Source organism: Bicyclus anynana, chromosome 15, assembly GCF_947172395.1.
Source record: "Bicyclus anynana chromosome 15, ilBicAnyn1.1, whole genome shotgun sequence".
Lineage (NCBI taxonomy): Eukaryota > Metazoa > Arthropoda > Insecta > Lepidoptera > Nymphalidae > Bicyclus > Bicyclus anynana.
Window position 1 is genome coordinate 5191423 of NC_069097.1, and position 17986 is coordinate 5209408.

Sequence of the window (17986 nt, forward strand, 5' to 3'; positions counted from 1 at the left end):
GATATGCTCTCGCTTGACTACAATTAGGTATGCCTGTTGGAAAGTAGTTATACGATCTAAGTTGGAGCGCGCCTAGGAGATGCCTACTCACTCTTGTGTAGGATTAAAAATACCTACACCCTGTGCCACAGAAATCACGTTAAGACATTAGCCCTGGTCTGTCTGATGGTGATCGTTATAGAATCAAATCTCGCCAACCCATGTTGGTTTAACGTGGTGGGCTCACCAGATCTAGTGTTCGTTTACACGTGCAGCAGCTGCTGCCGACTGCAGTCAGTGACGTCTCGGCGGCAGCCAACGGCAGTCGGCAGTCAGTGACGTCTCGGCAGCAGGCGATGGCAGTCGACTGCTGTTGGCTGCCGCCGAGACGCCGTCGACTACAGTCATCGGTAGCAATTACCGCTCGTGTAAATGAACCCTAAACCCCAAATTTACAAGGACGAAGACCTTGTAGTGTTTCATTAAAAATGATAATTAAATGAAAAGTGCTTACTTTCTTAAATCTCCAACATTATCAATTTTAGTTTGTAGGCAAGTATCCATTAACCCTAACATTTGAACCTCAATCCTTTTTTATAATTCTACATACACAGAAGTATATTTGAACAATGGCATTCGCTAACAGATGGCGTTGGTGTCGTATATTTTTTGCGCACGCGTCGTGTGTGGGCGCATATTTATTTATTTGCTTATTTATTGCTACCGCCTTTTTGCTCTTGTAGTAGATAGGTGTCTGTCTTTAATTTTATTTAACCCTTGACATGTAGGTTTACCGTGTGTCTGTGCATTTGTGTGTACTGTGTACACTACTACTACACTCTACTACTCGTAGGTATTGTATCTTAAACAATAGCTGTGGCATTGTATCTCTTATACAGATTAATTTACCCTACGCTTTTCTTAGCTAAGTACCTACGATAAAGATTGGATAAGCTAATCCGAAGATATCAGAAATTTATGGTAATAAAAGTCGTTTTCAGCTACCTTTATATACCTAATACAATAAGAACTTGAGCTTTCTTATCCTAATAACTATATTATAAATCAATAAATCATGCCTATCGTGAAATAGTGGCAAGAATACTGGCTGCATTTTCACGCTGGACTGCCAGGCTGAACCTTTGCGCAGAAAATTAACCAGCCCTTCTGTTACCAATCGAAGAAATTAGCCACAGTTGAAGTAATTATTGATTTTAATTTTTACTTACTACCTAGGAACCTACCTATTTACGACTAGTACCTGTAGGTAATTGTCTTCTAGAGCATACTCTACTTAGGTATAATGTATTAAATTAGATATTATCATAAGATAAGGAGACCAGTTTACTTTAACATGTCATACATGCCTAATATCTACTTTCGTAATAAGTAACTGCTACGCACCATTTTATTATTAATTGTAGGTACCTATAATATTACATAAAGTAATAGTCAATTAGATACTAAAATCAAACAAAGGTTTCATCAAAATTCAAATCAAACAATGACTACGAGTAGTTTCAGAGTTCAAAGAAGCAGAAGAACTACTGTTAGGTGTTACCCTATTAACTTCTTACGCCAGCCACACACGGTCACGCAAATACGCAAATTACACAATCAATGGTTTTTTTTTAATTATTAAAATTTTTTCGATGTTAGGTTACTACTATCTAGGCAGGTAATTATTTTTAATATACATGCTCGTGTTTATTAAAATGCATTTCGTATACCTACCTATTTAGTTTTTGTTTTTCATTATTTGGTCTTTGCATACAACCAGTAATATTTTTTTATTAATTAGGTAATTTGCCCTATTAGGGCAAGAGTGGTCAAATTTAGTCCATTCATCCATTATTATTGTCCGTCAGTCGGTCCTAAGTCAAGCGTATGTATGTAGGCAAAAGTATTAAATAGGTGCCTTTCATATAATTATGTAAGTAGATAAAAAGTTCTGCTTACTCCCGAGGGTCAAAAAACCACTTTTCCATGTCCACGATACCGATAATAGGGTAGTTATAGCTACCTAAGCACCAAGTAGGTCATATATTCGTACCTATCTACCCAAATATGGTATAAATTACCCACCTACAATTTTAATTGATTCGCAGCTGCTGTATTTTCTTGTCTGTGCCACTGGTTAATTGATTATGGAATATATTAGGAACTTAATTGGCTGTACACAGAGTCTATGTACCTGCCTACTTGAGTAGAAGATAAATACGATAAATAATATTAAATAAAAAAATACCTACTTATATCAATCGGTTTTTGTACTGGTAATTTTTGATGGAAAATGTCAATCATGTCTTAGATATGCCTGTACCTACTAGAAATAAATAAGTGTTCATTTACATATTCAGATACTACCTAACTATAGCTTGGCAACTTCGCTCGTTCGTTCGCGCAGGCCGGGGGGCGTGTAGCGATGAATGAAAAACCCACGACTGATGCACCTCACTTCCCACACGCACGATTACACAACCCGCGCAATCTTTCCCTCCGTCGCCCGCATATCATGGGAGTGTCATCAACGAACTTGCCAGATATATATGCCTATACCTTCGTAATCTTTGCGTTACTTCGTAAACATTAGATAGATACCTACCTGAGTATATAAGTCCGCCATTCTGCATTTGCCAGTGTTGGGCCTCTGCTTGGGGAGCTTGGGTCGTAACTCGTATCTGAAAAGAAAGAAGAAAGAAAAGAAAGAAAAAATCTTTATTACAGCATTAGGTATGCCACACAACACAATTTGCTCATAATATCATATAATATTATCATATTAAATAATATGACAGGACAAGATCCTGCGATGTGTGGCATAACCCAATAAAGGGCTCAAACTCAGCATAATGTACAAACTAGGTACATACTCTTTAAATAAAAAGAGCATGCAGCGCTGGTTTTCAGTTGGAACCGTTGACCAGGTGCTCAACTCATGCTATGCTTTAAAGCTTTTAAAATAGGCTGATGATTGCCTATGCTATATCGCGTGCTATCTGGATGATTAAAAAATGCATCGCAGATAGGTAGGTAGGTACATAAATAATGCAACGCCTTTAACATCTGTAATAGGTATTATTCTGTAACTATAGATAACTATATGTTTTGTATAACTTGCAAGTGCTTCACCACGCTAATTTATCGTCGCATGAGCCGAACTAACGTGAACTCAGCGTATTATCACTAGCGTCGCTCAGTCTGTAGGTAGAATTTTGTGGATGGACTGACACCTGACAGTAAGTAGGTACCTACTTAATAGAAGATGAGGATATACCAAAGGCATATGACGTGTAGCAAAAATTACTCCCGATTTTATGAATATCTTGTTAGACCCTAGGTACTCGTAGGTATCTTATATGCCATTCATTATTTAAGGTGAGTCATTGTTGCGTCAGCCTTAGGTTAGCTACCCTTAGACTGATTAACATACGTTAATCTAGGTACATAATAGAACCTGTAGAGTAAGCTAAAATTTTTCATTTTATTTTTTTATTCTTTACAAGTTAGCCCTTGACTACAATCTCCCCTGATAGTAAGTGATGATTCGGTTTCTACACGGCATCTTACCGGAATACTAAATCGCTTGGCGGTACGTCTTTCGCCAGTAGGGTGGTAACTAGCTACGGCCGAAGCCTTCCACCAGCCAAAGCAGTCCTAAAGTTGCTTAGTCTAGACTCCGGAGAAATGTGTTGTATGAATGGACTGGCAGTAGGTCTTAATAAGTATCTACCTAAATAGCAGACGCCCTCGGTTTCACCCGCGTAGTTCCCGTTCCCTTTGGAACACGGGGATAAAGGGGATGGACACTCGGCTTTCTATTGGTAAAAGAATTTTCAAAATTGGTTCAGTAGATCCAAAAATTACCCCTACAACCTCGGAAACTTTACCTCTTTTTATCTAATATTATTATTAATACAGATAACAATTTAACGTTTCTTTGAGAAATGGGCAGTGTGACTAACACCAAGGGCCCATAACATTTCCATTGTGTATATCTTGATAGAACCAACCCCAATTTTTTTTATTATTTGTATAAGCTAAGTTATCGTCGCGTCAGAATTACGCTAACTCAGCGTTTTTTCACTGCACTACGTTTTGGTAGAGCGAGAGTCTATGATTAATCTTTTACTTTAAGTTTTTAACCGGACTCTGCAGTGTTGTGAATGCCTGTAAAAGATGGCTGCAGTAGTTCAAGAATTTTGTAACTCACTTATATATAATGTTTTCTGCTGTCATTGTTGACGTTACAAATAAATAAATAAATAGATAAATAAATAAATAAATAAATGAGCAGACCTGTACCTACCTATAATTTAATAAAAGCTGATAATTTCTCAGCCCATATGCATTTTTTTTTAATTAAGGCAGGTATTACATAAGTACAAACTGTAAAATGGAAAATTCCTTGGCTTCGCAATACATTTAGTCAGTCGTCAAGTAATAATTTTTATTTGCTTATAATGCTCTTCAAGCTCCATTTCACTTGTGCACCTTTACAGAACTAGGGTAGGGTACCTATATTTAATAAAATGCATTCTAAATTAGGCAATAAAACTATGAAATGCAACAAATTTAGGAAAATAAACGCTACATTGTGATTCCTACGATTTTCCCGCCGAAACTCCTTAGATACCACAATAGTCCAAAGGGAATGAGTTTGGACTTAGAACTTCTCGAGTTTAGTTCGATTCTAATAAGCTTCTTGCTTACCTCATGGTAAAGTGACTTAGTCAGTACCTATTTGACTTAGGTATCTAGGTAGCTACCTAGTACCTAAATAAGCCACCTAGATGTACCTAGATACCTACTGGTAAAAGTGATGCTGATCCTAAATGGTAGGTAAGTTTAGTAGTCAGGTTGGAGGTTGGTACCTAATAGGTATCTAGCAGGACAAAAGTACTAATCTTTTTGTCCTTGATTGAGTTTGTTTTCTTTTTGGTAGATACCTACCTATCTAAAGAGATTGCCTTATTGTTTCTACATAACGAGATGGTGATTGTTCACAGGACCATGTTATTTAAGTAACTAGAGGAGAAACAATAAATACGAAACCTACAACCTGCCATGCAAATTACAAAAATAATAATTATTTTTTATTACACAAACTGACCAATTAAGGGTCTCCGGCCATCAGAGCAACGAGCCGAGAAGAAATCTCGTATCGCGGAATCCGCGTAAAAAGCAATTGTTGTCGGATCCGCAATTACTTGAAGTAATTAACGCCGAGGCGTGGCCGCGTTAATGAGCGAGGCGCAGAGGCGGCGGCGGACGTAATCAACATTAAAGATTGGCGGGAGATGCGCCTGGCTCCCCCGCCGCGTCTCACCCCCGCGCGCCCCTCATTACTTATACAAAATACTTAAGACGAGCGTCGTCCCGCTCTCCGCGCGCTAATAGCTCGCGCCCACTCTATCGCCGTCCCGCTTCGCCCGCTAAGCGTAATTAAGCTCGCCTCGCCTCGCTCGGGCCCCGCCCTCTCGCGCGGGGGGCGGCGGCGCAGAGCGGGGGGCAGCCGCGACCGGCCGCGCAGTGTGCCGGCGACCGTCGACAGTGTTACGTCGCGCGCGTCCGCCCTACAACCCGAACGATACAAGCTCATCAACACCAGTTCCTCATTAACAGTTCAGTGTTATCGTGCCCGTTTTTGTGTTTTGACTGATCACCCAAGTGTTGTTTGAGTTATACGAATATTGGACAAGTGCTAGTGGCTGCCTGTTATGCCGCAAATACGTGCTTAGCGGTGTTCCGCAGGCGATGCTCACAGGTTATTATTATTTACATTTCATTATTTTTTTAACGAGACTCACACTTTTCACGGAGATAGAGTATGAGATGCCAGTTTTAGATCTTATTAGTGAAACTTTACCATCAAATCTTGTTCAAGTTCAAGGAATACCGACCGCGGATTTGTTTTGATAAGTGCGGGAACCAAATTATCTGACAACGTATTTTAAATTTCAACAAAACAATCGGGTGTAGAGTTTTAACTAATCTCTAAAATCCACACATCTTTATATTTTTGGTTGAATAGAATACAACATTATTAGTGTACCAATAAGCGAATTTTTATTTCTTTTTTAATTTCGGAAACGCAACAAAATTTTCAAGTATTTTAAATTCCAAGAAAAATATCTTCTAATTAGTGATTAATTCTAAATTTCTCATTAAAACCAACAAGTTAAGTAGATATTACCTACTTACAAAAAAAAATGGAAGAGTGTTAGAATCCTATTAGAAATCAAATCACACAATATTCTCATGTTGCGTAAAGTTGATTCAACTTGAAATAAATGTTGTTCAAATAAATTAGCTCAACTCTACATCAACCAATTATTAATGTGAAATAATAAATAATCAACTAAAACTTAGTTACCGCCGCTTCATGTGTATGAAGTGTATGTAAAATTTACGAGTGTTTTACAGTCTTATCCCAAATAACCCAAGATTTATAGCGTAAATACTTTCTATAAGAAGTTATTCAGATAAATTATCTCAACTCTACATGAATTAATAATCAAATGGGAATTAATAAATCTTAGTTACCGCTGCTGTATGAATATGAAGAATTAATTAAAAAAGAGAGTTTTGTACACACATAAATCACACAAAATTCTCATGTAGCGTGAATCTAATATTCAATAAGAAGTTATTCAAATAAATTATCTCAACTCGGTATCAACTATAAAACGGATAATTTGAAGTGAATTAGGTGATGTTTATGTTATTTTATTGCAAAGTTAGCTTGATATTTATGCGAAGGGAATCTTTTTACGAGACGCAAGGTCCAAACGACCGTCGCAAAACATTAATTTGGCACACGCTAATCAGCATAAAATTTAAAACCAAGCGATTTTTAGCAGTTCCAAATAATTTTTAGGGATCCCATGTTGTAAACATACAAAGCCCATAAAAATTTAATAGAATTTATTTTTATAGCAAGTCGTAATAAGATTTTAATTTTGAAATGGAATCGATATTTTTTATATTGGAAACACATGCGATTGTTAACTACCTACTTGCAGTTAAAATGAAATCAGTTATATGAACATAAATAAATCCATGTTCTTATTAGATTTATATTTATTAAATACTAGCGAATGCCCGCGACTTTGTTGCGTGAAGTTCAGTTTTTTTTTGGGAAAAATGCAGCCTGCCTATGCGTTTATAACTTTAAGTACCTACATATAAGTACCTACATAATTAATTAAATAGGAAAGATATAAAACACGATAATAAGGTAAAGGTTCCAGTAGGAAAGATCTTCTCGTAGGTACGTAGACTTCTAGATAAACTAGATTCTTTACCTTTTTTTTCCTTAAGTTTCGAAGTCGGCATCTAATTCTTCGGAATTTTTTAAAAATAAAAATAATACTTAGTTTTACAAACTATACACAACATTATATTAATTAGGTACCTACTTCATGTTTTTTCAAAATTATAATCATCTTATTTAAAATTATTAGACTTACTTAAAAAACAAATGCCATGCCAAAGTAGGCGATTTGTGGGTACTATTATCTAGACATTTCCAGATAATTTCCGGTTTTTTAGCATTAATAACATAGACTAATACACTATTAATAGTTAATTATTAAGTAGATATGATATTAAAGTATAATTACATATTTAATTTATGTTATTTATGTTCTTAAGTAAATAAATATTATCATTGGTTTTATGTCGATTTTCTAAATAAGGGGCATTACCTTGAAAAAATAATGTAGACCGTAATTAATTTGTTATATGATTAAGTATAATTTCAGGGTTTTCCGGCTATTAGCACTGTTAATTTACACCTAATGATTTTCTTATGACTAATTTTAAAAACACTACTTACCTCTCTATAAAAAAACTCCCTGCAGCATGCGACCTTCATGAGATCTTACAAGGAATCACATTAAAAAGCTTCATCATAATAATAGGAACATAAATGAAAATATTTATAGGTATTTTATCGCGCCAGCTCTGTACAGTATTCTTTTTTCAACCAAACGTCAATAATAATCAAAGCATAGACAAAAATGGAAATTAAGAACAGTGCTCTCTCAAACTGTCCTCTAAGACTTTTTAACGGTCAAAATCATTTATCTTGTTAGGAGCTAATTCTTCAAGAAAATAGAATATAAGGGTGGGCAGTGGGGTTTAGCTGCCCACTTAGATATAAAAAAATGCAGCCAAATGCAAAACAACCAAAGTCCTAAGGCCGTTCAGTCGACTTGCATTGCAAATAACAATCGTTATAGAGGTACCTATAGTGCTTTAGGTAGTTTATAGCTGCATGCTCTTAACTCTACCTACAATACAAATTAATATTCTCAACCTTCTTAGTATTGTCAACTTGCTCCTCCCTCCTCCTGCAACTACACTCTTGGATTTAAGTACCTATATTAATGTAGGTACAATTTTGCTACAGTTTTCACAATGACAATTACCACAGACAATAGGGATGATGACTAGGTTTGAATATATTGGTTCTTATGAGACATTTGGGTAGATACTTAAACAAGGCAAAATTAATCCATAAAAACATGAATTGTCGGGATGTTTTACTTAAGATTAAAAAATATTAAATTAATCAAAAATCTATTAACGTAATTAGATGAATAATCATACCTACATTTTTAGCTTCAAGCATTCAAGATTTTTCATCAAATGAAGTATAAACATAAATGCACAAATAACAAAGATGTTTGTAATTTTGTGTGAACGCCCATACAAATCTAACGATTTCACGCATCGACGATGTCATTCTTTCGTGCGTTTACTATAGAGCGTTTTTAACCGTGGCTGCGCCGGAAATACGAGTATGCCCTTTAAATCCCTGTAGCTCCTAAAGTAATAATCTCAGATACCCTGTTACTTCTACGAAAATGCTTTACTATAGCATACTCTTATTTATTATACTATTTAAAAAACTGCCCATCCCTATTCTGTATAATAATAAAACATACCTACAATAACTGTACAAGTGTTCATCAATCGGTCATCTGACCCTATCTCAAGTAAAGTGATAGATTGACGGTATAACAAAGTTACAACTTGTTTGAAATGAAACCTTTTCAAATTAACATATTTTGCATTCAAAGCATTAACAAAGCATTAACAATTAATTAATTTAACTCACATGCTTAAAATACAGTAAACCTTGTCTTTTTCGTATTCGTAATTAAGGGCCCACATTAAGAAATTTATGTGACTTTCGTTGACCTAATAGTCCAAAACTATGGCTTTCGCATTATATTCATATAGGTACTAATTATATTTTTGGTATCAATTTTATTCCTGTTTCACAATTTCTCACTAGTGTAATAAAATAAGTAGATATAGATAGGTATGAACCTAACTTAAATGATGAATAAAATGAAAACGTGCTTATAGTAGGTAGTGTAAGTAAAGCTCTGTTGAAATAACCAATGGTAAGGCTTGAGGTAACTGCACCGTCTTCTCATAGGGATATAAATACCCACCTAAAGTAGATATGCATTTTTACATATTTTTAATCTTAATTTTAGAGGGTGTTAGTGAGAAACGTTTAATATTCACTTCAAATTTATTTAATTATTTCTGATAATATTTCCTCTGGGCACGTTATTAAATTAAATAACTCAACAAAATAACATAATTTTTTGGATTTTTTTTTATAAATTGATGCGATATGGTTAAATAAACTTAAATTCTGCACGTAGTTATTTTATATGTGGTATTTTCAAGGTTTTGTTTACTAAAAAAAATCCTATTGTTCGAATTTAGAATTTTACTTTTTTAATACAAACGCCTTGCGCGCGCGCATTCCCCGCGCAACGGGGCGGCCATCTTGCGAGATCACGCCGACCCGTCCCGATATCGGCCAGACGATATTCGGGACAGATATAGTCATTAATCAAAACGACCTCAGATCCGTATCAGTGATCAAACAATATTTAATTTATTACAGAGCAGACTATAATTGATATAACTGCGTAGGCGCATGGGCTGGTGCGAATAACACAATAGCTCCACCGACGGTATGAAAATCGATTTACTTCCCATACTATTTGCAAAGAATTATGATTTTAAAAGAGCAACTGTAGAGTTATTATTCTTTATTTCTGGTTCTTCTCAGCAGAAACTGCCTTTCGTAACTGTGGTAGAGTCAAATAGGCAAACACATTTCAAAAGTTTCCCTAAGCTCACTTGAAAATAACGAATTTTGATTATGATTTTTACTAAGTATTTTGTTAGAAATAAAGAATATTGTTACACATTAAGGTGAAAGATTTTGTGTGTGTATGTTGTTTGATTCAAGCTGCTACTTTTGAATCTGGCTGAATATTTAACTACAATTTGGAATAGATGGATAGACACGGGATTTTTCTTGGAAAAACCCAAACCTAGTTAACGTAGAATTTGAGAAAAACTGAAATTCACGTGAGTGAAGTTGCGGCTATAGCTCGCTCTACAACTTTTAAGCTCATGATTCCCTTTTTACACAAGATAGCGGTATTCTTGTAGGATTTTAAAATACAGTTTCCTATCGTTAACAAGTGGATTTTCTTTCACATTAAATGGTACTTCATATCCCTTTCGTCCGTTTTATAATTAGAGTTTTTAAAAGTTAAGAAAGTGACAAGTGTGAGTCTTATTTAGATTGTTTAGCATAAATAAATTTAAAGCTTAAAATGAACTAAACTTGGTTTTTTCGTTAGCGTAAGTTGAGCTTAATGTCTTGGATTCGATGTCCGCTCATTGTATTATTGCCATACCCACTCATACAAAGGGTTGGGTACATAGGTACCTACGAGTAGGATATAAGTTTTTAACAGACTATGAAAAAATATCGTTAAAATGTAATAAAAAACATATTGGGACATATTTGTCCCACATAAGCTGTAAATTCATTCATGAAACAATTTATTTTATGTAAAATAGTTAATAAAGTTTAACAAGATGTGTTTTGAATTGATAAACAGATTAGGTACCTACCTATCTAATAATAAATTAACAGATATTTTAATTTAACATAAATTTGTTCTGACACCGATATAATAATAATTGCCTGGGAAACTAGGTAGGTACGTAAGTAGGTGTTAAATTTATTATTTTTAAATTGTTTATTTTTAACTATAAAAATACTGAAATATAATAATACAAATTAAAGCTAAGTCAGTAATGAATCAACAAAAAGTGAGGTTTTTACTTTAGAGCCCTAATTAACTAATATAAATTTTTAATAGTGTTTTTTTATTTAGTATAGGTATTTAAAAGCAATGTAAAAGCTAAAAAATGATAAAGTTTTTATTAAAGTATTTCACGTGATGTGTTTTGCCGCGACACACAACGCCATCTATTGGCCGGTAGTGGAACCGAGTTTATCGGCCTGGGAAATGTGCGGCACAGACACTTCACAGATAAGGACCATCGTGACGGCTCGTTGAGATGGACCAAAGATAGGAAGATAACACTTTTTAGTACCTATTTGTCTTCGGAACAACGTATTTATAGTAAGATTCCAAATGAAATAACATTGGTACCTAATTAATCTAAAAGCTTTCTTATTAACTTATTTTGCAATGCAATCCAGCAGTTTTAAAAATTTTATTGTCTTTTTTTTATATTGACATACCTATTTAGGGTCAAACTCAATTTCTTATAATACTTGTTTATTAATAAATAAAAAATAGAGATAGGTATCTTTGTAAATAAAAATTGGTATAGTTAGTTAGTACCTTTCTCCAAAAAAAAAAAAAAAAACTTACTATACTTACTTAGATATGAATAATTTACTCAATATAAAAAGGATATTTTATTTAAATTTATATTTGATATTAGATAGGCATCTGCAAAGATGTCTACCGTAAATAGCGTATTTATTCAAAATACCTACTTGATAATGCCTAAAGTCGGTGACCTGAGGGCATCGGCACTTCACCTAGATACATTGCATTATTATACGCAACGACTCTCTACTCGTTCGATCTCGATACAAACCTCTGAAACTTATAAGCGTGTTCTACAAGAAGTTTTTATAACACTAACAGGATAGGTCGACTGTGAGGTCACACAACTTAACCGACAAAACAATTCGCATTATAAATGAGTTTGGCTGTACGATGTAATACATTTGCCATCTCTACGAGAAAAAATAAAGCTGAAAAAGAATTATCAATGAGTTCCAAATTCAAATTCATGTAACCGTTAGAACGGCGCGTGTCACCTGCATCGGCTACTTATAAATGTTCTAAGTTCGTACATTCTTTTTTCAAATTCACATGTAAGATCATAAATTCTCGTCCAACAACGGTCGCACTGTACGCAAATGTCAACAAACATGGCGCTGAGGGAATCGATTACCGAAATTTCGACGTCAACTGACGGCGACTGTTACGAAATCCATTGATGTTTGTTCTACAAAACTGTTATTTAAATAAAAAAAATACCGTTTATTTAAAATTGTGAATAACATGTAACGCTTACTAACGTTTAGAAATCATCTGTCAAGGATAAGAAAATTTGTATGGAGATAATAATTCTAACGGTTTTGACAAAATAGGTATTTATATTGTTGGCACCGACGACGGTTGTGTGTTCAAACGATTACAGTCCACACACTGGTTCCATTTTCTCGTTTAGCTCAATTTATCTGTGCCCGGTAACATCAATAAGTTTTTTCTTTTTCATACACATATAAGGGTATGATAATTTGTTTCCGGTGTATGCGACGCGTGCGCGGGACACGAAGAACTATTACATTCATGGCGTAAGCACGATTTGCATTTGAAATATTTCGTATGGCTCGCGCCTAGGAGTCACAATGGTTGAAGTCTCGGAGAGGCGTCTCTAATGCCCTGTGCCATATCAAATTTCGTGGTTTATTTTTCAGACTCGTGCCAGAAGGTTTCTTTTGTAGGAACGCTTGATAATGGGACCCGTTTCGTGACACACGTGTCTGTATAGAGCCTTAGATTGTACCGCTTGGAGGGTTATTTGTAACTGATTGTATGTTCTACTTTACTGGTTCCTAATAATACATTTCCAAGGGTAATTGCGGAGTTTCCTTTATATTATGTATTTTACTAATTTTAATAAGAATAGGAGTTAAGTTAATGAAGTGTGCCTGTCCTTAGTGTCTTGTGTCAAAAGCTTGTTTTTGAAATAAAACCTTACAAGAAATTTTGACGGCCTCCATGGCGCAGTTGTATGCGCGGTGAATTTACAAGACGGAGGTCCTGGGTGCGATCCACGGCTGGGCCTATTGAGGTTTTCTTAATTTGGTACAGGTCTAGCTGGTGGGAGGCTTTGGCCGTGGCTAGTTAACCACCCTACCGGTAAAGACGTACCGCCAAGCGATTTAGCATTTCCGGTACGATGTCGCGTAGAAACCGAAAAGGGTGTGGATATTTATCCTCCTCCTTACAAGTTAGCCCGCTTACATCTTTGATTGCATCATCACTTACCATCAGGTGAGATTGTAGTCAAGGGCTAACAACTTGTAAACAATAAAAATAAAAAAAAATAAAAAAAATCTTCTATAGTTCTAGTACCTACTTCATACTCAAAATGTGAGTATGAAGTAGGTACTAGAACTATATGTTATGTGTGATGAGGGTATCTCCAGATATAATTTGCTATCCAATTCGTAGATAGAAGGGAAAGGAGAGAAAGACCATTAGGAGATCAATAAAGTAGGAATAAGGCGGTTAAAATAGCATGCAATGTAGGTAATACGGCTTTTTCAAACTACACCTAGGTATGTACAGACAAACCAAATATGGTTTTTAGTATTTTTAATAATTTAAATTGAATGACTAATAAATAACATAATATTGCGATACCGAATAATAACGAGTTTTGTTGTTGTCATGTCGACAATAACGCTTACGTATGCTCATGCTATATTTCGCGGGTAAACACAAATACAAATTGATTGTACAATTAGATAATATGTACACAAATCGACCTTGTGATTCTACAAAATTAATTACTATGCATATTTTTTTTCATAGTTAAGTAATCGTTGACGAAATAGTAGATGGATAGAAGCAGGCGTTACTTTGCGGGAGTACATCATGAATTTAAAATAATTTATTTATTTTTCTATCATCCGCGAAAAGCCGACGAACCCATGCGACAAAGTCACCTAGGTCCGAAAAAATACTTTCTACGTACGTTTCACTCCGAAACCGGAGCATCCTTAGGAGAAGTTGACTTTACAACGTGCAATTGCAAAGTAACTAGTAACAAAATAATATTATTATTCTTTTTTTTATTGCGGCGAAAATAGCACAAAAATGCTACTTCGAAAGACCACTGTCACTTACTAATTACATATTACAAACGTACAAAAATCTTTGACGATTCACACAAAACAGGTGAGTTCACCATATTCAGAGGTGAAGCAGGTGAAATTCGCTAATTAAACCGAAATTAATCTGACAGCATTTCTCGATGTGACGTAAAGGTGGGGAGATGCTTTTGTTTTATTGAATAATTGCCCCGAGGTGTTTCGGACGAGACGAACTGGTTCCGCCAAGGCCAGCCGTCGAACTTGCCGGGCCGATGCTATTCTTTCGACGATCGATTTCAACTCGCGCACTTAATGGACCAAGAGCCTGCGGTGGCAACACATACCTCATTTTAAGAACGCTGAAAGTTCGTCAGTCTATGCACCTAACATAGGTGAGTATGGTAGCCAATTATGTATAGCATTTGGACTGTGACTTTGGAATATAAAAGGTTTCAAACGTCCAAGTATTTTAATACAGCGTATTTTTTTTCCAATTTCCTGGTCATAGTAGGAGAGACATTATGTCCTCAACTATATCACTATGTCACTAGCTTGGCTGCCGAACACTTCAAAAACATCGTTTAAGTTTTTTTTAAAGGTAAATCTAAAGATTTAACGACTGGAGCCGTAATTCCTCATGATAAGTAGGTATCCTTTTTAACGCTTCCACTAAAAACAGCGCTGCAGCTAGCTGCAGATTTACGCTGAGTGGGAGTCCTTTATTTGGTCAGTAAGCTTTTTCAATATCTGCAATTTTTGTAGCTTAGCTTAGTTTGAAGTTTAAATGACCGAATAAAAATAATTTTCTTTTTGCAATTTTTGTAGCTTAGCTTAGTTTAAAGTTCAAATGACCGAATAAAAATAATTTTCTTTTTGCAATTTTTGTAGCTTAGCTTAGTTTGAAGTTTAAATGACCGAATAAAAATAATTTTCTTTTTCTTTCTATATCCTGTAAAAAATATCAAAAAAATACGTTTTATACTTGGACAATTGCCGTTAAATATACCTACGTTTTATACTAGACCCTAAAGCCACCACGGCTCAAACTCCGTAAATGACTACCTATGGTTAGGGCAAAGGCTAGCAAACTTTCAACCTTCATAAAATGAGATAAGTATGTCTGACTCTCGCAGGCTTCTATAACTATTGACAAAAACAACTTCATGCTATTCGCCATTGTGATAACATCGGCTGGTGTTAAATTAATTATGCCACTGAACATGTAGTCAATAAAGTTGAAGTTTTTGCTATTTGCCAATATTAATAACTCCGCAAGTATGAGGGACCATGGAATTTTAGCAGCCAGTAATTTTGTAATAACATCGACTGGTGTTTCATTAATTATACCGCAAATAATGATATTGGTCATTAATTAACTGTTTTTTGCTCTTTGCAATTTTTATAACTACACTTAATAATGAAAATTTAGTTTATGTTAATTTAAATTCTATGGACAATTAGACAGGCTGACTTATAAACTGTTTTTTCATTAAAAAGTCTACGATACGATAAATTAAAAAAAATACAATTTTAGTATAAAAAGTCTTTAGTGGGTTTAATAGCATTAACTTATAGCAGCAGCTACTTTTAAAATAACAACAGCTTTACGTGCGTTACTTACCGGCTCTCGTATGAATATACTTTCAGAACTGGGGATTCTGTTATTTTCTACTCGTCGATGTAATTTTCGCCTAACAACGAAGTTGCCATGGATACGAGTAGGTATCACCATCGCTATAACTTTACAGAATGAAGGGGCTGACGGTAGAGTCACTACTCACTAATGTTAACTTAAAAATAAATTATTTTAAATTTAAATATAGCACGCTGGTAAATATTATAATTCTTACATAGAAGTACGATGAAATGCCTAATAAACATTTATTAACGATACAGGTATTAAAAATATGATTATAAGAATAAACTATAAAAGAAATTCGCTACAAGTAAGTAAGAAGACTAAATATTATAAGTTATTACCATAAATGTTTGGAAACTTCCCAATATTTCGTATCTACGAGTAGGTATATTTGTTGTTCTGTGTTAAAATACAAAAGACAATTTGACGCAGATATACTTTTGAGACGAATATGTTAGCATTCCATGGATTCACCGTGCAGGTGCCGGGTCCATCGCGTGGTAGAGAGAAAAACACCAAGCAAAGTCCAGGACTTGTGACTACTGGATGTAGGGTTAAGGAATTCCTTGACAATCGATCAACACTCCCCTTCTCTGCTCGTGTTGTTCTCCCTACCTGTCCAAATTTGGTAAGATCCTATTAGAGCAGCTTTGGATACTCGTTCTAATATAGAACTAGCTGCACTTCTAGAGAGGCCAAGGTCTTTAAGCAAGTTATAGAGAGATTTTGCTGGTAATCCGCTCGTACCTACTTCTACGGCGTACAGACTAACTAGGTACATAGCCATTTTTAGTTAGTTCATTTGTTAGGTCATGATATTTATTCACCACTTTTTGATTAATCCCTAAAAATAAGAGTAAAACGAACTAGATGAGATCATAAATCTAAAATCGTGTCGATCTATTACCAATTTGTCGGCTTGCTCGCTTTAGGTGGCGTAAAATAAATTTACGATTCCGTAACGGCTACACGAATCTTAAATAATAATATTTTGGTTATTGAAAAGTGCTCGCGGCAAATGTGAATCTTGGAGCCATTACATGTTGATGTCGTAGAGATTTACGCCTTATTTATTATATAGACTATAGGTATGTAAGTATAATTGCTTTTTATTTTTCTATCTTTATTTTCATTTACCTACTTGCATTTTCTTAACTTCTAAACAATTGATATACTTAAATTATTTAAATAGGTATCTTTAAACAACAAATTATAAAAATATTTACTCAAAATTATTAACAAAATAATTTAATATATACAATATCTATTTCACACTTTAATTTTAGACAAATATGGGTTCGATCGAGATGTTAATAAAGATAGAGACAAAATCATTTAGAAAATTTCAATTAAAAACTGTTCACCTGTGTGTTTTGACAGTTTTAGAATAGTTAATGGAAATTACGAGTTAATCTTAACCTTTGCTTAAAGTTCAATATTAAAGCACTATCCAATAAAACCCCAAATTCAGAGCAAATTAAACCTTCGACGAATGAAAATGATTCGTTGGCACTCATCACCTAAAAGTCCACCCAAAAGTTACTCATTTAGTGAGGACGTTTTTTGGTCGCTGATTGTGAGTCTATTATTAAGACGTCAATGATTCGATTCCAGCCCCTGCATTCTGCAAAGTTTGCAGCGATGTCACATCGCTGATTTCTATAGCAACTTCGCTGTTACACTTCGTTGTTGTAACTTCGTACATTTTATTTTTGGCATCCCATTGGAAAAAAGTTCTAATAAAACTTGTTATAGGCGTTATTACATCGAATAGCGGAATCATACTCCATTCTTGAGTGAAGTTATTGGTGATATTGCTCGTGCCTGCCTAAGGTGAAACTCTATGATTCCACTTAACATCAAGTGTGCTGTAGTTAGATACAAATTAATCTTAAGAGGTGAATGCAATTTCACACTAAGTAGGTACTTAAACTAGTTTATAATTTTAAAATTTGCAATAAAATGTGCTAATACACTCATTTAATATCTACTTACTTAAAATAATGTGTGATAGTTTGTTTTGTTGTTAGACTTAAAAATAAATACTTATTACTTACTTTTTATGTCTAGGATTTTATGATTAAATACTCTTACATTAGCAT

At 34.6% G+C, this 17986-nt stretch overlaps 1 protein-coding gene across 1 annotated transcript in view; it reads left to right on the forward strand.

The window, feature by feature from the left end:
- The first annotated feature begins 5500 nt into the window (after positions 1 to 5500).
- The window catches only part of LOC112046569 (zinc finger homeobox protein 4), a 188038-nt gene continuing 175552 nt past the window's right edge, over positions 5501 to 17986 (forward strand). Inside the window, exon 1 of the mRNA XM_052885692.1 lies at positions 5501 to 5746. The gene's annotated coding sequence lies outside the window, so the exon portion shown is untranslated. The remainder of the gene's footprint in view (positions 5747 to 17986) is intronic.